The following is a 17,561-nucleotide window of genomic DNA, read 5'->3' on the forward strand; positions in this document are numbered from 1 at the left end:
CATGCGCGAACATGTGTGAGTGGGTGGGGGGAGGGGCAGAGGCAGAGGGAGAAGCAGACTCCCTGCTGAGCAGGGAGCCTGCTGTGGGGCTCAATCCTAGGATCCCAGGATCCTGGGATCATGACCTGAGCCTAAAGCAGACGCTTAACTGACTGAGCCACCAGGCGCCCCCTGGAAATACATACTCTTAATGAGAAACTGAGACAGAGAGTTGATGTAACTTGCTGAAGATTATGCAACCAGTGAGTGACAAAGCTAGAATTTGATATTGGTCATGACCCAGGCAGGAATCCAGGCTCTCAAGCAGTTTCCTGAGTTGTCATTCCTCCTCTTCCTCTGATTCTCAAACTTCTCATCTGTAAAATGAGGCTCCACATCACTTTTTCCTCCTCACGATACTCTTTTGAAGAAAGGACTGGATGAAGAAAGGCTTTCTGGTTTTTCCTCTTCCCAGGATAATGGGAAACAGAACTAAAAACAGATCCCAGAAGGTGGCTGGCTGTGGGACATTTACACTAATAATAAGTTGCCCTTGCTTGATCACTTTCGACCTTACACAGCCATGATGTCTCCAGCATGGCTCTGGTAAGATGGAAGACCAGGTTGAACGCTAGCCTCACAACTCGATTATGCCAGGGCCCTGAGAAAAGTAGCATGGTCTCAGTGTTTTGGGGATGGTTGGGTCTAAAGGGATCAAAGGGACTTGTCTCGCCTGATGGTGTGAATGAAAACATGAAGCATAGAGGGTGAGTTCTCTAGAAAAATCCAACAAATAGCCTGGTTTGGTTGGTTCATGAAACAGTAAGGGGATTGGAAAATGTCATAACAAACCACAAACAGCCACAGAAATAACTGGGCACAGCTTTTACCCAGCTTGTTTAGATATCAGCTGTTCTTTCTGAAACAGTCTGAAAAATACGCCATACTTGGAATTTTTAAAGCCCCAGGGAGAGAAGTGAGAGACCACTGTTTTTTGCCCCTAGCAACCTATGTTTTTTCCTCACAAAACTGGCTATTTCCTTGTTTTTCTTTGTAGAATTACTATGTATATATGGTTTTATCTACCCACAGTGAAACTGAATCGGTCCCTTCTAAGCAGGAGTTTGTAATACTTTTATGATTAATCCTATTTTTCTTCGATTTTTTTGGAAGATAGTATTGCTAGGTTGGGTTCAAAGTCAGAAAAATTATCTACCTATCTGAATAATATCAAGTGTGAGTGATGTGTGTGTGTGTGTGTGCACATGCATGTGCGTGTGTGAAAGGGGAAGAGAGAACTAAGGGGGAGAGAAAAATGTAAGTATAACATTCATTGATCCTTCATTGATCCTTTTGTAGGGGAAGAATTTTCAACTTTCTCCAAATAGTTATACCAGTTGTGGTTGTTCTCCTGCTCTTCCTCTTCTGCCACCTCTTCTCATCCTTCTTTTCCTTTTTCTTTTCTTCTTCTCCTTCCTCTTCACCTTCTTTTTAGTTCTTTTTTTAATAGCCAAATATACACAAAATTTACTCATCATAACCATTTTTGAGTGTACAGTGACATTAAGTACATTCACACTGTTGTGCGAATGTCATCATCACTCGTCTCCAGAACTATGTTCGTCTTGCAAAACTAAATCTCTGTACCATTAAATGATAAGTCCCCATCCCCTCCTGCCCCCAGATCTGGGCAGTCACTATTCTACCTTCTGTCTCTACGAATTTGATGACTCTAGGTATCTCATGGATGTGAAATCATATAGTACCTGTCCTTTTGGGAATGGCTTATTTCACTTAGTGGGATGTCCTCATGGTGCATCCATGGTTTAGCATGTATCAGAACTTCCTTACTTTTTAAAGAGTGAATAATATTCCATTGCATGTATATGTCACATTTTCTTTATCCAGTCCTCTGTGAATGGGCACTTGCATTCCACCTTTTGGCTGCTATGAGTGATGGCTGCCATAAACATGGGTATATAAATGTCTGAGTCTCTGCTTTCAATCGTTTTGGGTATCTGGCCAGAAGTGGATTGCTGGTATGACATTTTACATTTCTACCAGCAGCACACAAAGCCTCCAATTTTTCTACATCCTTGAGAACACTTGTTACTTTCTATTTTTTTTTTTTAAGATTTTATTTATTTATTTGAGAGAGAGAATGAGAGACAGAGAGCATGAGAGGGAAGAGGGTCAGAGGGAGAAGCAGACCCCCCACCGAGCAGGGAGCCTGATGCGGGACTCGATCCCGGGACTCCAGGATCATGACCCAAGCCGAAGGCAGTCGCTCAACCAACTGAGCCACCCAGGTGCCCCTCTGTTTTTTTTTTTTAAATACTAGCCTAATGGGTAGGAGGTGGTATCTCATTGTGGTTTTGATTTGCATTTCCATAATGATTAGTGATGTTGAGCATGTGTTCATGTACTTATTGGCCATTTGTATATCTCCTTTAGAGAAATGTCTACTCAATTCCTTTGCCCATTTTTAAATTGGTTTGTTGTTTTCTTGTTGAGTTGTAGAACTTGAAAAAATATATTGTGGTTATTAACCCCTTGTCAGATACATGATTTACAAATATTTTCTTCCATCCTGTGGGTTGCCCATTCACTCTGTTGACAGTGTCCTTCATGCACAAAAGTTTTCAATATTGATGTAGTCTAATTTACCTATTTTTCTTATGTTGCCTGTACCTTTGGTGTCATATTTAAGAAATCATTGCCAAATACAACATCATGAAGCTCTTCCCCTACATTTTTCTCTACATGCGTTCTAGTTTTAGCCCTTACTTTTAGGTCTTTGCACCATTTTGAATTCAAGTTTTGTATCACCTTCCTCTTTTAAACTAGAAAGAGCACTGTGTTCTACCAATGTAACTTGCTATGTTGAAGGCATTGTGTGGCACTGTGTGGGACTCAGATAAAGGAAGCATGTCTCCAACCTCAGGAGTTTGAAGGATGAGGACACAGTAGTCATGCTACAAAGCATAAAGTAGCCTTATGGAAGAGTTGGAAATAAACTAGGTCCACTCTTGGTTTTTTGAGCAACACGGGAGCTTCAGGTTTTGTAGTGTACTCTCTGCAGGTCATAGGTCAAAGACTATATAGGAGAAGGTCACAAAATGGAGGATAAGCTGAGGAAGGTGTGATGGACGATGGAGCCAAAGTCCCTGCCCAGACACCATCGTGTAGAAGGGACTGCTTATTGGGATTTACTAGGCTCCAGATCTGTAACCATAACTGCCAACTGGCCCTGTCCTGTTCAAGTACCATCAAATAGTACCTGAGGGGGCTATTTTATTTTATTTTTAATTTTAATTTTTTAAAAAGTAGGCTCTGTACCCAACATGGGGCTTGAACTTATGACCCTGAGATTAAGAGTCACATGCTCTACTAACTAAGCCTGCCAGGTATACTGTGAATGGGCTATTTTAATTCTGGATTTTATAAAGTGACAAAGAAGGATTTGTTGATAAAGTCCATATACAATGTAGGAGCCCAGACATATATACTAACTTCAGAGTTGGTCATTTATTAAAGTGGCTAAGGAAAGTGTCTTTATAGTGTTTCTGTCTGGATCCTTCTCTGGAGGTCCTGGGTCCACATAGTTTCTTGATGTGTTTCTTGGTTCTGTGCTGATCCATGTCAGTGCATATGATACTAGCCACTACTTTGGCTCAGAACAGCTATACTCATTCATTACAGAGGATTCTAAGTATCTACCCTGATATCTTTTGACATTTACAAAGTAAGAATTTTATCATGTGACATTAGCCCTTTTTATTTTATCTATAACTCTTTTCACTATTTCAGATGCTTTGTGTATTGATTGCTCCCCTAAATTTAAGCTCCATGCAAGCAGGGCCTTGTTTCCTTGTGGTATCTCTAGCACTTAGCACCTTACCTGGCACAGGATAGGCACTCAGTAAATATGTGTGGAATAGATAAATGTATATGTAGGATTTTGCTATTTTGCTCATGTTTAATACTGCACAAATCTGATTGTGTAGCATTGTTCTAAATCTGTACTTCCAAATGCCTCCTAAAAATGTATTCTTCTCTGTGCCCCTCTGTGGGAGGACTTTTCTGTTTCCCTGATTTTTGGTAGAAGGGAGATGACTTGTGAGTTGAGCACTCATTAAGAGGCTTCCTACTGTTCAAGCATGTAATCCAGCTCTGGGCACTTCCTGTGCCACTCCATTAAATATCTAGCTTTGACTCCGCAGTTGGATGCTTTTCACTGCCTCTCTGAAGTCATATTGTTTAGTTTCTTAATTTCTTCTGGCAGCCGTACATTACAGAGCAGACTACCTGTTCTGCCAATAACCAACACCTGGGTAACTCGGGCCAGTTATAAAATTTCTTTGTGCCTTCTTTTTCTCATATGTACAATGGGGATGGTGATAACTAAAATTGGTTGAGTCAGCCCTTGTTCTAAGTATTTTATATTTGAAGTATGTTCAAGGTATTGTTCTAAGTATTTTACATGTTGAATAACAGTCCTATGAAATAGACGCTGTCATTAACTTCATTTCATAGAAAAGAACATTGAAGGATCGAAAGGCTAGGTGCTTCCCCCAGGGTCTCACAGATAGTAAGCGGTGGAGCCAGAATTCAAACACACAGAGTTCGACTCCAGAGCTGACAGTTTGGGGCTGTACCCCCTCATCAAGGGTTGATGAAGAGGATAAGAGATAAAAAGAAAAGGAAAGTGCTCAGCATTGCCTGGACCAGACTCAGCACTGTGTAGATGTTGATTGTTCCTTTTGCTAATAACTCATGTCCCTCTGCAACAAATACAAGGAGAGCATTCTGAAAACCACAGACACCAGATGGAGATGGTAAAGGGATAAAGGGATGAAGTGGATAAAGAGTAAATAAAGATATTCTCATTGGAAACAGTTTTCATGGAAGCGTGAATCCCGAGGAGGGAGTAGAAGAAATAAATAAACCCAGTACTTACATAGGAAAGAAGCAGAGAAGTTGAAGGTCATTGATTGAGGATGCCTTTGAGAAAAGTCTGTGGGGGCAGTGGCAGTTCTGCATGTCATGCCCCTGAAGGAAGGAGGAGGGTGCCTAAAAATGGAGGAGCCCTTCCGTCCTCTGTTCTGCACACACCAACTATGGGAAGAGGAGATTTCCATGATGGAAGATTTCCAGATGGGTGGGAGTAGGGGCAGGAAAGAGAGTTGTTCCAATTCCTGAGTAAAAAATCCCCACGGTTTGTTATCCTCTTTGTGTTTATTGTGTCCTGCAGGAATGTAAGGTCCTGGAAATTTCAGCAGGAAGAACAGAGGTGATTTCAGGAGGGGAGAGGCAAACTACCAGCATTGAGTAGATAAGATGATAAGATATGGTACCTTGGTAGAAAACAAGGAAATATATTTAAAGAGCTGCAGGCTTTTCCCCATATATTAGGACAAGAACTACGTGTAGGTCATACTGCAGCACATTTTTGAGAGGGTCAGGAGACCCAGGAGATGACACACACAAAACATACAAAACAAATTATTTCAAAACTTAAGAACATAAGAATGAAGATACCTAGCCTTACATAAAACACCTCAGAGCTGAGAGTTCCTTGTTAGGAAGAGGGGGAGAGAAGGTTAACTTGACAAAATCTAAATGCCGTAGAGAAACTTGAGGAAATAGGAAGTGAAAGAGACACAGTGTTTAAGTTTGAGGGATGGGGTGGGATGACCTCAAAATGCTTTGCTATGTGCCTTCATGTCACCCCCATTCCTCCTCTCAGGAGACTAGTACTTCCTTGGACAAACATTTCCTCAAAGGATCGGCTTGTTTAGTTCTTGGAGGAATGTAAACCATGATAAGAAAACAGATGGGAGATCAAGGTCGTCATAACGGAGGAGAGGATGAAGGATGACCGCAGATCTTTTACTTGAGACCAAGCAGGTGTCTTTAGATTGAATGTGCCTGTGAATTGCCTGAGGAGGTTGTTAAAGGCAGATTCTGATTCATTCAGTGATGGTGGTGGTGTTCTGACTCGTGTGTGTGTGTGTGTGTGTGTGTGTGTGTGTGTGTGTGAGAGAGAGAGAGAGAGAGCATGAGCGAGAGCTAGACAAAGTGAGAGAGAGAGAGAGACAAAGACAGGGAGAGACAAAAAGAAAAAGAGAGACAAAGTTGAACTCCTTTTAGTGTAGCTTTGGAATTTTAATGGGTGATAGAACACAAAAAAGGAGAGGGGGACAGGAAGAGTGGGAACATGGTAGCAGTTAGAGAGTGAGACCAGCACCCCAATTTGATATAACATGTCCTTTCTATTTATTACATTATATAACCTATAATGTACTAAGAAGAAACTTTGCCAAAAGATAGGTTTATTTTGGCCCAACCTTGAGATAGGCTTCTGAAAACACCTGCATTAGGTAGAACAATAATTCTCAACTTTTTTTCAGTATCCTTCTCCCTACTATCACTCAAAGAGCCTTTTGAGATATTTCTTTCCCTAAAAGCTTCCCCGTGAAATTTTAATACCATAGTTATATTGCATACTTGCTATGTATTGTATGTATTTCTGTGTTTTACACATAATAAGGGTAAGATTTTTTTTTTTGGCCCTGCTTCCTCCAACCCCAAGAACCAATTTCACACCCTTGGCAGTGATATCACCCTGTTAAGACTGTGTGAGTTAGAAGGTTGCACATCATAATAAAAGTATGAAAGCACTTAAAATATGTTTTATGTTTATTTAATAGAGATGCAGTGATACAGCCAACTCTCTCCCCATACCCCATCTTTTCTTCTTCTTAAGTAACCAACTGGCAAAGTTTTAGCTAAGCGCAACCAGTCAAACTAGAGGACTATATATTTCCCACCCTCCCCGACACTTTCCTTTCAGCTAACTGAGCACAATGACAATGAGCTAAACACTACCTTTCTTAGCCTTTCTTATGGACTCCCTTTGGCCACCTAACCAAGTTATGGCCAATGAGCTATAAGCAGTGGGAGAGAAACAAATGTCAGTATTAAGCTACTATATTGTGAAGGTCTCTGTTCTCATAGCTGAACCTAACATTAATAGAAATCTCGTTTTTCATTTCATCTTGAATTATTAATTATTAGATCTATATAATTAATTGACATTTATTGGGCTGCACTCCTTATAAATTTTTCAGGATTTTTTTCCTATGTCCTTCTTCTGTGTCTAGCTCCATATTTTTAATGACTTGCATTAAACATTCATATAGAGGTGCAGACAAAAAAAAAGTGACTTTTGTATGTATAATGTTTGCTACAAGTTGTGTTGGCTGGGGTGAAAGTCTATTCATTTTGAACTTACGACTTCTAGTGTATGTGTAATTGAATTTTGAGTAAGGGGAGTTCTCAATTAGGATTATGGAATACTCGGGAGTGATCAGGAGGTAGTTGAAAGAGAGAAAGAAGAGGGGAAAATGGTAAGATGAGATAAAGTCAGAAATCAAAAATATCATATATGCTTCAGATTCATTTAGGGAAGAAAGTAAAAGGATGCAAAGAAATATTTGGAAATTTGTGTTGGGTTGCTCTTGATTAGCAGGAAAAATAAAGGTTTAAAGGTCAAAGTAAGTGTCAGAAGAAAGGTTCAAAAACAAAAAACCCTTCAGGAAAGAATGGATTCCAGCAATAGTCATGCTTGTGCTGATTTGAAGTAGGGATTTGCCCACCGATAGGAAAGCCCCTGCGAGACTTGTCACCTGCAGGCTCGGTACAAGAGCCTTCAATTATGTAGCTTAAGAATACGGGGTAACATAATAAAATAAAATAAAATAAAATAAAATAAAATAAAAAGGAATACGGGGTAAGAGGGATGCCTGGGTGGCTCAGTCACGTAAGCATCCGACTCTTGGTTTCGGCTCAGGTCTTGATCTCAGGGTCATGAGACCCTCTCGCTCTGCCCCTCCCCTGCTCTCTCTCAAGTAAACAAATCCTTAAAAAAAAAAGAATAAGGGGTAAGACATCAGGAATTGGGCTTTCTTAAGTTGGATTTTTTTTTTTTCTGGGAATTTGATTGTGAATACTTTTTTAGTGGTAACCAGCAGAATGACTCACAGTAAAATACAAAATTGGGCAAAAAATTTGTAGAACTCTTCGAGGTCTTTCTTTCTTTCTTTTTTATTAGTTTCAGAGGTAGAATTTAGTGATTCATCAGTTGCGTATAATACCCAGTGCTCATTCCATCAAGTGCCCTCCTTAATGCCCATCACCCAATTACCCCATCCCCTCCCCACTTCATCTCCAGCAACCTTCAGTTTGTTCCCTAGAGTTAAGAGTCTCTTATGGTTTGCCTCCCTCTCAATTTTCATCTTATTTTATTTTTCCTTCCCTTCCCCTATGTTCATCAGTTTTGTTTCTTAAATTCCACATATGAGTGAAATCATATGGTATTTGTCTTTCTCTGACGGACTTATTTCACTTAGCATAATACCCTCTAGTTCCAACCACGGTGTTGCAAAAGGCAAGATTTCATTTCTTTTTTGATGGCTGAGTAATATCCCATTGTGTGTGTGTGTGTGTATATATATACACGATACCTTCTTTATCCATTCATCTGTCGGTGGGCATCTGGGCTCTTTCCATAGTTTGGCTATTGTGGACATTGCTGCTATAAACATTGGGGTGCATGTGTCCCTTCAAATCACTATGTTTGTATCCTTTGGATAAATACCTAGTAGTGCAATTGCTGGGTCACAGGGTAGCTCTATTTTTAATTTTTTGTAGACTTCTTGGAAATTTTAAAAGAAATAACACACAACAACAGGAGAAATTGGTTGCTTTGTAAAGCTGGATTAAGAGAAAGCATTTGACAGGATAGAGTGTTTGCTTAATTTAGGATGATATGAACACACAGGTTCTCTTCCCAAGTCATAAGTCCTGTAGGAAGAAAAGGTATCTGGCGTGCTATATAGAGTGTCTGTGTGGCAGACACTGTTAGGATCTCATCAATAGCTGCTCCCCTCAACTTCCTTGTTAACCCAAACTACATTTTGATCAGAGAGGCAAAGGGCTGTGCTCCCAGGACTGATCAGCCTTTGTCTAAGTTGGCCATGGAGCTCCTTTTCCCCTTTGTCAGATTTTCACTCTCTCGGCCACTCTTGCAACCAGGAGTGGTCCTGTGACTTAGTTCTAACCAATAACCTCTCACTAGAAAGTTCCTAGGGCGCATTTGTGGAAGTATTTTCCTGTTCAGATAAAAATGCAAGGATTTGCAAGAGAAAATTTGTTCCCTTTGCCCAATTGCCCCTGCTTGGTATGCTGGTGTGATGTGCTAACTGGATCTATATTGGCAACTTGTGACCTTGTGACAAACAAGAAGATAAAAAGCTTATATATGGAAGTTGCTGGAGTCTAATTTTGTAAGAAGCCTATTTTGTTTGGAGCCTGGGTTTTGGAAGACATTATGGAGCTACTAACTTACCCCTTGGCTATTCATAGGTGGGTGTTGTAGGCTTGATGATGCAGAGAGAAATAGAACATAGAAAGAACTAACTGGGATGGCAGATTTCCTTATATGATGCAGGGAGCCCATTTTGTGCTAAGATTACCCTCTTTCCCAACTAAATGGTGTCAAAGGAGGTGAGCTGGCAGTTCTGAGCTCCTGTGAATTAGTGGACTCCTTGTATTGACCCCAAATTTGGACATTTTCTTTTTTTAAAAAATTTTTTATTTGAGTATGGTTGACACACAATGTTACATTTGTTTCAGGTAAGACATATTCTTGAGAGATAGAAGAAGCATTGGAGAATCATTAATTCGTCTTCATGTACATGTTTTGAAATTTTTTTTTTTTGCCAATTTGGTAGTAAGTGAAGGGCATAGTAAAATGAAATTACTTTTGCCAATTCTGAATTGTTCTCACCAATTTTTGAATCCATACCAGTCTTTGTGATCTTGTCTAATTTAAATATCTTCATGGTTTAAGCCCCTGAGAGCTGGGTTATCTGTTACTTGTAGGCAAAAGCATACTTAATGAATGCCAATAGGAATTTTAACAAAGACTGGTTGGATTATAAAAGAAATAAGGACCGGGGGGTGGGGGATGTGGATAACAAATGTCCAAGCAGTCTCGTCTTATATGCTGACAATGATAATCAAAGAAAAATTACACAAATGAACAAGAGTCCTGAATGATGTACAGATGTAGGAGGAAAGAATACATAGACCTTTCCAGCCATGTCCTGGCACAAGAAGTGGTAGGAGTTCAGTATGGTGGCAAGACAGATTTGGAAGATCTGGGTTTATGACTTGTCTCCAGTGCTTGCTGGTTGAGGGACTGTTGGTAGATAGATCACCTCTGTGAGCTTCAGATGTATTTGTAAGAAGGCCATGATAACATCTACTTCTCAGGTTGTTGTAAGATAATTTGAAATAGCATCTCATCAGTTTGTGTTACCCAGGACATACTAGGTTCTGAGCAATAGAGGAGAATGAGCTGTTTTCAAATCTGTGGTGAAAATTTGAAGGTTCTTGGAGGCTTTGAGAAAGTCACTTATACATCTTTGGACTTATGTTTCCTAATCCATAAAAATTAAAGGTTTGGACTAGATGGGTTTTTTTTTTTTCATTTTCTAGGTTTATACATCTGTTTCTAAATATGTAAGAATAACTTCAGTAAGTAGGGGAAAAGGAAGAGAGAAATGGGAAGAGAATGAAGCCTATGGGAGATTGGCCCTTCAAAGAAAGAGATGGCTGTAGGTAAATTCTATCTTTGTATTCTCTTTGGATCTCACAGAACCCTGGTTGTGCTCCACCTCCCAGTGATTTTTTTTTTTTTTTTGACACGGGAATTTCAGAGTGGATACATAAAGTGAGCAGAAGGGAGGATCAAGGCAGTGGCTCATGTTCCAAGTCTTGAGCTGGGAGGGAAGAAAGCCTCCTTATGTCTTGCCTCACGTGTCTACACACTACAGTGTCCCCCCGGCTGAGGGGTGCTGGGGTGGGATTTTAAATCTCTCTTCTGGATCAAGGTGTGGTCAAGTGCGGCGACACTGCATGTGGTTATTCTGACACCTGAATATGGATTCTCTCCGGAGTGGTGGGAACTAATGGGAACTTTAGGGAAAGGGAGGGAGCAAGGTAAGCTGGGAGGCAAACATACTGCTAGGGAAAATTTTGACGAGGGTGTTTTTGGATGTGCAAGGAGGGAACGAAAAGAACCAAACCATATTGAACCCCGAGAGTGGGAGACTGCGTGGGACAATGAGAAGTGGTGAAATCTATGAATCTTTCTGGGGATGGCTATCTCAGATAAAAGATGTGAAAGGATACTTTTACTCCAAAGTTGTGAAAATTGTACATTTTCTCATGCTTCACATTTACTTCTCTCAAGTTGCTAACTTTGGGGTACCCAGTATATTCTCCGTATTGTGGGCTCACCTTTAACTCTTCATTTTATTTCAGCCCCTAGATCTACTCAGTTATGTGTCCTCATCCTCTTTTGGTGCCGTGCCTGCTGTTTCTTACCGTGTGGTCCAAAATTCATACCTCATCCCCTCTGACACCTCTGATGCCAGAGGCCATCAAACTTCTCTCTCTGTGAGCAAGATTTGCCCTCCAGTGACATCTGCGGTTATAACACTGTTAATAAGAACAATTATTGCTCTAAATACGCTATAAATAATAACTTGTTCAGTCCTCCAAATATCCCTGTGAAGCAGGTGTTGTTTATTATTATTATTATTATTATTATTATTCCCCTTTACAGAAAAAGACACTGAGGTTAAGTGACTTGCCCAATGTCACAGAACAAGGGGAGAAGCTAGAATTCAAACCCAGCTGCCTGGCTTCAACACTCATGCTCCTAACCGCTGTGCTCTAGGGGATCTCCTTTCGTGAAATGCCGTTTTCATGATTTTTTTTTTCCTTGCTTCAAAACCTATAATGACTTGTTCTAGGATTAATAGATTGATTTTTAGGATTATTTGCAAACCCTTTGGACTGATGCAGAAAGTTGTTCAAAAGAAGACCCTCCCTCCCCGCCCCCCCATTCAACCTTGTGTCTCTCCTGTTGCCCAAACCCACAGTGGAAGTGGCAGCTTGATGCTTGAGGCTGTGTCTTCACCACCATTCCCAGTTCTCTCCTCTTAGGGATCAAATTGAGCTTCTGGATAGTAATTTTTGAGCTCCCTGGATTCCTACAGAATTTGAAGGCTGTGTTAGGTAATGTAGTAGTTGATTCGAGCATGCTCAGTTTTGTTTCTTCTTTTAAAGCTGTGTCAAGGACTATGTCTTGTATTATGAACTAGGTCTAAAATTCTCTAAGGCAAGAGCCAAGACCTCTAAATAAATCTGAGTTTTCCCAGGCCCCTTTAATTGTTCTCATTTGTAACATGAATTCCTAAGCTCTTGTCCAGTGCTGGAGTTCTGTCCTGTTTCTGGATGTATTAGAACATGAGACAAAGTGCTGGGCAGAAATGGATCCTCACGAAACCTCTATTGGTTTGACTCATCCTGAAGTCCTTCTAAAATAAACCAAAGACCAGGCTTTCTGCAGTTTGATTAGATATTTTTGAAGCCTACAATGATTGTAAATGTTCAGCTTCTATTTCCCACCATGGAAAAATGCAAGATAAGAATGATTGTGTTGGCCGAATTTGTCCGTCAGTCAGCGCTCTTTTCTCGTTTCAACTGCTTTGTTAACAGCCCGTAGCTCAAGGGAGCAAGACTGGATTGTTTGTGCAGGAAAGGTGTTGATTAGACCTGGAGTGTGTGTCAGATGTCAGGCAGCCCAAACCCAGGAGGTGACCTTGAAAAATGATAGAGTTCAGTAGGTCAGCTCATCATGAGCTGAGCCTATGATTGGCTGTCTCCAGAATTGGGCTACTGGATGGGATGAAGGGTAGGCAATAGCAAATAAGTAAGGAATGAGAGACGGTGGTAGGGGGAGAGGGACAGAGACAGAGATGACAGAGGCAGAGATTGGGAGAGATGGCGAGATTGAAAAGAAAAAGAATAGCCAGCCTGACTGCTATCCACATTCACAGTAGCTTTTAATTCCTTTGACTATACATACTTTCTGTCATTAAATTCATTTCATTAGCCCTATGATAGTCAAGTTATACAAATCTGCCAGTACAAACAGCTCTTTGCATTAAAAACAAACTGAAACTCTCTTTCCCTTAGAGATATCTGTTAAGCACCCTGTATCTTACATTAATTGTGGTTCAAGAGAGGACATTAGATGTTTTCTTTCTTCCTTCCTTCCTTCCTTTCTTTCTTTTTTCTTTCTTTCTCTTTCTTTCTTTCTTTCTTTTTTTCTTTCCTTCCTTCCTTCTTTCCTTCTTTCCTTTGTTCCATACTTTCTTTTCTTTTTCTTTCTTTCTTTCTTTCTTTCTTTCTTTCTTTCTTTCTTTCTTTCTTTCTTTCTTTCTCTTTCTTTCTTTCTCTCTTTCTTTCTTTCCTTCTTTCACACTCAAAGTATCTTAGGACAAGACTTCAAAGAATCTTGCAGAGTAAAAAAAAAAAAAATCCCACAACTCATGAATTATAATGAAAAAAGGGTTTTGTCTTTAAAACAATATCTTATGCAATTAGAAGCCAAGTGACCTTAATTACCATGTGAATAATTCAGAGAGGCAAATTAACTGCAACAGGGAAAAATTGGGTGTAGTGTGGTCCTCTCTAGGCATGCGACTCAGATGATATGGGACCTAATCTCAGAGCAGTCAATGTAAGGTTCTGAAATCTGGTTGTCACAGTTAATAAATTTTTGTTATTCACCATCTAGGTGTTCCTACATGAAGCTGTCATAAAGTATTCTGGTCATTGGTGTTGTTATTCCCTAGCTTCTATTCGTCCCTCTCTGCTAGAGCAGGACTGCGAACCTTTCTTTCAGCATTCGCTTTTCCTCCATCCACACCCCTGCAGCCCTTCTGCTTGGCATCAGAGTAGGAGCAGACGAAAGGAGCATCAAAACGGCAGGCATGTGGCTTGTCACTTTCACGCAGGCGGCTTGTCACTTTCACTTGGGGTTCAAGTTGTAGAGTGTGCTCCAACAGATTGATGTAATAAATATTTGTTGAGGGTGCTACCTTGTAACAGACTTTATGCCAGAGACCGCAGGGCAGTTAAAAAAACTAAAATACTGTCATGTGTTCAACTATCTTATCAAAAGTCGAAGACAACAGGTCTGCCCACAAAGCACCGGAATATAAAACAAAGGGATGTATGCCTTAATGGTAGCCCAAGGAAAGGCAAGAGGACAGATGAAGACACACATGGATAAGAGTCTCTGAAGGGAGGGGATTTTAGGTCTGCATGAAAAGGACTAGCTATTCACATTTGAGGATGAAGGCAGGTAGGAGGGTGTCACATGAGGGGAATTGGGGATAAGTAAGTGTCTGGGGGCAGAGAAGCATATGCAGAAATGTATCAAATTTACATTCTTTGGATGGGTCGACACAGTGCACTGACATTGAAAGGCAGAACTCTTTGTTACTTGTAACTCCACAGGGCAGAATGCTGCCTTAGGAGGCCAAACAAACAGTTGCACCTGGGGACAGGGTAACAGCGAGCTAGGTCTGTAGGCGGCAGGTTGCGTCCGGCAGTCTGGGTGGGTATGGTAGCGAGGGTTTGCAGGCTTCTTGGGGATTGGTTGGTTTGAATAATTACACAGCTCCGAAGCATAGAGGCTGTCCCTCCTTGTTTAGTACCTGGCCCAGGGATGTGGGAGCCTCATGAGGGCTCTAGCTGGGTGTATACTTAATTGCCCCAGAGGGAGGGTGCCTGATCAGGGAAGTGTTTGGTGGGGGTCTTGGCAAACTGCCCATGAAGGGGAATTGAGAATTTTTAGAAGTGACTTCAAAAGTGAGTCAAGAGAGCACTTTTGAAATATATTGCAGTATATGTAAGCACATTGCACCTACCTTGACTGAGGTTGGGGGAGTGGTAAAGGTGGAAGGCGTGAGTTAGGATGTTATAAAACTAGGTTGAGACCAGACCTTGGGAGAACCTTGAACCTCCGGCTAATAAATGACATTCTCATAGTAGTGTAAGAAATGGGGTCTGCTTCAGGAAATTATGTAGATATCAAGAGGATGTGGTATATTTATCTATAATTTTAATAATTTACCTTAAAAAATGGACATATTAGGTGGCAAAATATTATGAGGAATTCCATAATCCTGAAGGACATGATTTGATCAATGAAGACAGGATATGTTATAGCAATAATATAACAAAATGCAGATATTGTATAATGACTATTATATATCTAAGACAAAAGATAAAGTCGTGAGCAGAGAAACTCTCCTCTGAGAGGCTCAAAACTTCGTCTTTGTGAATGCAAAAATCGTTATATTCGCCAAGTGGAATAATTGTTCATGTGCTTTTGTGACCCTATTTGAAAACTACCATGTTAGCGTCTATTGAGCACCCAAGTTTCTTGGTAAGTTGTGGAATAATAATTAGTTTCTGTAAAGGCATAAGGAAGTTTTGGAAAATCTGGAAATTGTTGATCCATGCTGATATTTACCATAAGGGGATGAAACGCAAATTTGAGTTCAACTAAATATATGCAGTGGATGGCCTGGTGTATCCACCACCCTGACCCACCCAGTCAGGACCAACATGTGCTCATTCCCTCAACTGCTAAGTGTGTTGGCTGAGGATAGCTCACAATTAAGTCTCTCCCACAGGCTTCCTTGGCCTAAAGGAGTGGCCTCACTCAAGGTTGGGTTCCCAGCCCAGAGGCAATTCCCACCCACTGACTGGTTGATGCCAGGATACAAAGACCTGCCCCCTGCCTCATTAGGGGAGGTGATGGTTGATTTTGTGTTTGATTAGGCAGCTATGGGTGGGGTGGTCAGATACCTGGTTAAACATTATTTCTGAATATACTTGTGATGGTGATTCTGGAAGAGATTAGCATTTGAATTGGTGGACTGAGGAAAGCAGATTGCCCTCCCCTGTGTGGGTGGGCATCATCCAACCAATCCACTGAGGGTATGAATAAAACAAAAAGATGGAGGAAGGGAGAGTTCTTTTTCTCTGCCTGATTGCTAATTTAGGACATCAGTCTTCTCCTGACTTTGGACTGGGACTTATGCCATCAATTTTCCTGGTTCTCAGGCCTTCTTGGTACAGAACTGCACCACCAACTTTCCTGGGCCTCCAGCTTGCATGTGGCAGATCGTAGGATTTCTTAGCTTCCATAGTCACATGAGCCGATTCTTCCTTATAGTAAACCAACCTCTCTCTCTCTCTCTTCTATCTTTCTTATTGGAGATAGGGTATCTCTCTCTCTCTCTCTCTCTCTCTCTCTCTCTCTCCCTCCTATTGGCTCTGTTTCTCCTCTGGGGAACACTGACTAATAAAAGGGACAACCCTGAGGGGCCATCCTAGGTCTAGTGCTTCTGGCAAAAAGGGCCAAAGCCTCTGCTGATTTCATCCTCTTGCTCTGCTCCTGTCAGCTTCACTCCCCATGCTCAATCTTGCTTCTTTTCCTCTACTGCAGGTCAGCACTCCCAAGAGCGTCTGCCAATAAACCCCTTGCGCTCAGATCTTCACTGCATTGCAGAGAGTCAAACTAAAGCAATGTTTATCTAAAGAACAACGAAACAATTCCACAAATAATGTATATATTCTGAATCTTCTTTCATTCCAAGTTGAGAAATGGTTTGGGAAAGAGAGAACACGTACAGGTTTTTCAAAATTGTACCTATCCTTTAAAATAAAAAAAAAAAAAAATTCACTGTTATTTGAATTATTCCAGACCATAGAAAATCAGTAGATGCTTTTTTATAATGCTAACATAACTTGAACACTAAAATGTGATCATTATAAAAAGGAAAAACTATAATTTCCTGTAAGAATATAGATCTAAAAATTCTGTATAGCATATAACAATTGATTCCAGCTGCATATCATGAGAACAGTATAATATGACCTAGTAGAGTTTATTCTAACACCGTAAGGATAGTTCAGTGTTAGGAAATCTATCAACATAATTTATTACATCAACAAATTAAATGAAGAAAGTCGATGATTATATCAATAGATGGCTGAAAGGCATCATAAAATTCAACAGCCATTCCTAATAAAAATTCCACGTACTTTAGAAATAAAGGAAACTATTTAAATATGATAGATTCTTTTTACCAAAACCCAATAGCAAACATTACAATAAACCATGAAATGCTGAAACCATTTCCATTAAAAAATAAAGCTAATTTCTTGTTAAATTTAATGTGTAGTGAAATTGATCACACCTTTCCTTCTACTCCCACTGGTCTAGGATGGACCCCCAGTGCAGTTATTGCAAGGATGTATCTAAACATCTCTTTCTCTCAAAACTGACTTTCTAGAGGTAGGTATAGGCCTTACAGATTTTTGTATCCTTGGTCCCTGACACAGTTTCTGGCACAAAAAATTCCTTGAAGGCCGAAGCAATTGAATGAAAATAATAGTAGAATTTTGAACTTTATGGAAGACCATTTCCCCTTTCCCATAAGACAATTGTGTCAGTCTGACTTACAGACAAGATGCTAAGCATATCCTATCACAAGCATAATTTGCAAGACTGTTTTTCAAAAAGTCCAACCAAAGAATTCTATCTGAATCAGAGAGCAGACTGATGAGTCCATTTATGC

General features: G+C 40.4%; 1 long non-coding RNA gene across 3 annotated transcripts in view; it reads left to right on the plus strand.

Annotated features, from left to right (window-relative positions):
* LOC118521734 (uncharacterized) overlaps positions 1–17,561 on the plus strand; it is an 84,356-nt gene that overhangs the window by 26,160 nt on the left and 40,635 nt on the right. Inside the window, exon 3 of one of the 3 annotated variants that reach the window (XR_013443775.1) lies at positions 4,516–5,144. The exons of the other annotated variants lie outside the window; for them this stretch is intronic. This is a non-coding gene — a long non-coding RNA (uncharacterized LOC118521734). Of the gene's footprint in view, positions 1–4,515; positions 5,145–17,561 lie in introns of those variants that run through there. 3 annotated transcript variants of the gene reach the window in all.

This window comes from Halichoerus grypus, chromosome 14 (genome assembly GCF_964656455.1).
Source record: "Halichoerus grypus chromosome 14, mHalGry1.hap1.1, whole genome shotgun sequence".
Lineage (NCBI taxonomy): Eukaryota > Metazoa > Chordata > Mammalia > Carnivora > Phocidae > Halichoerus > Halichoerus grypus.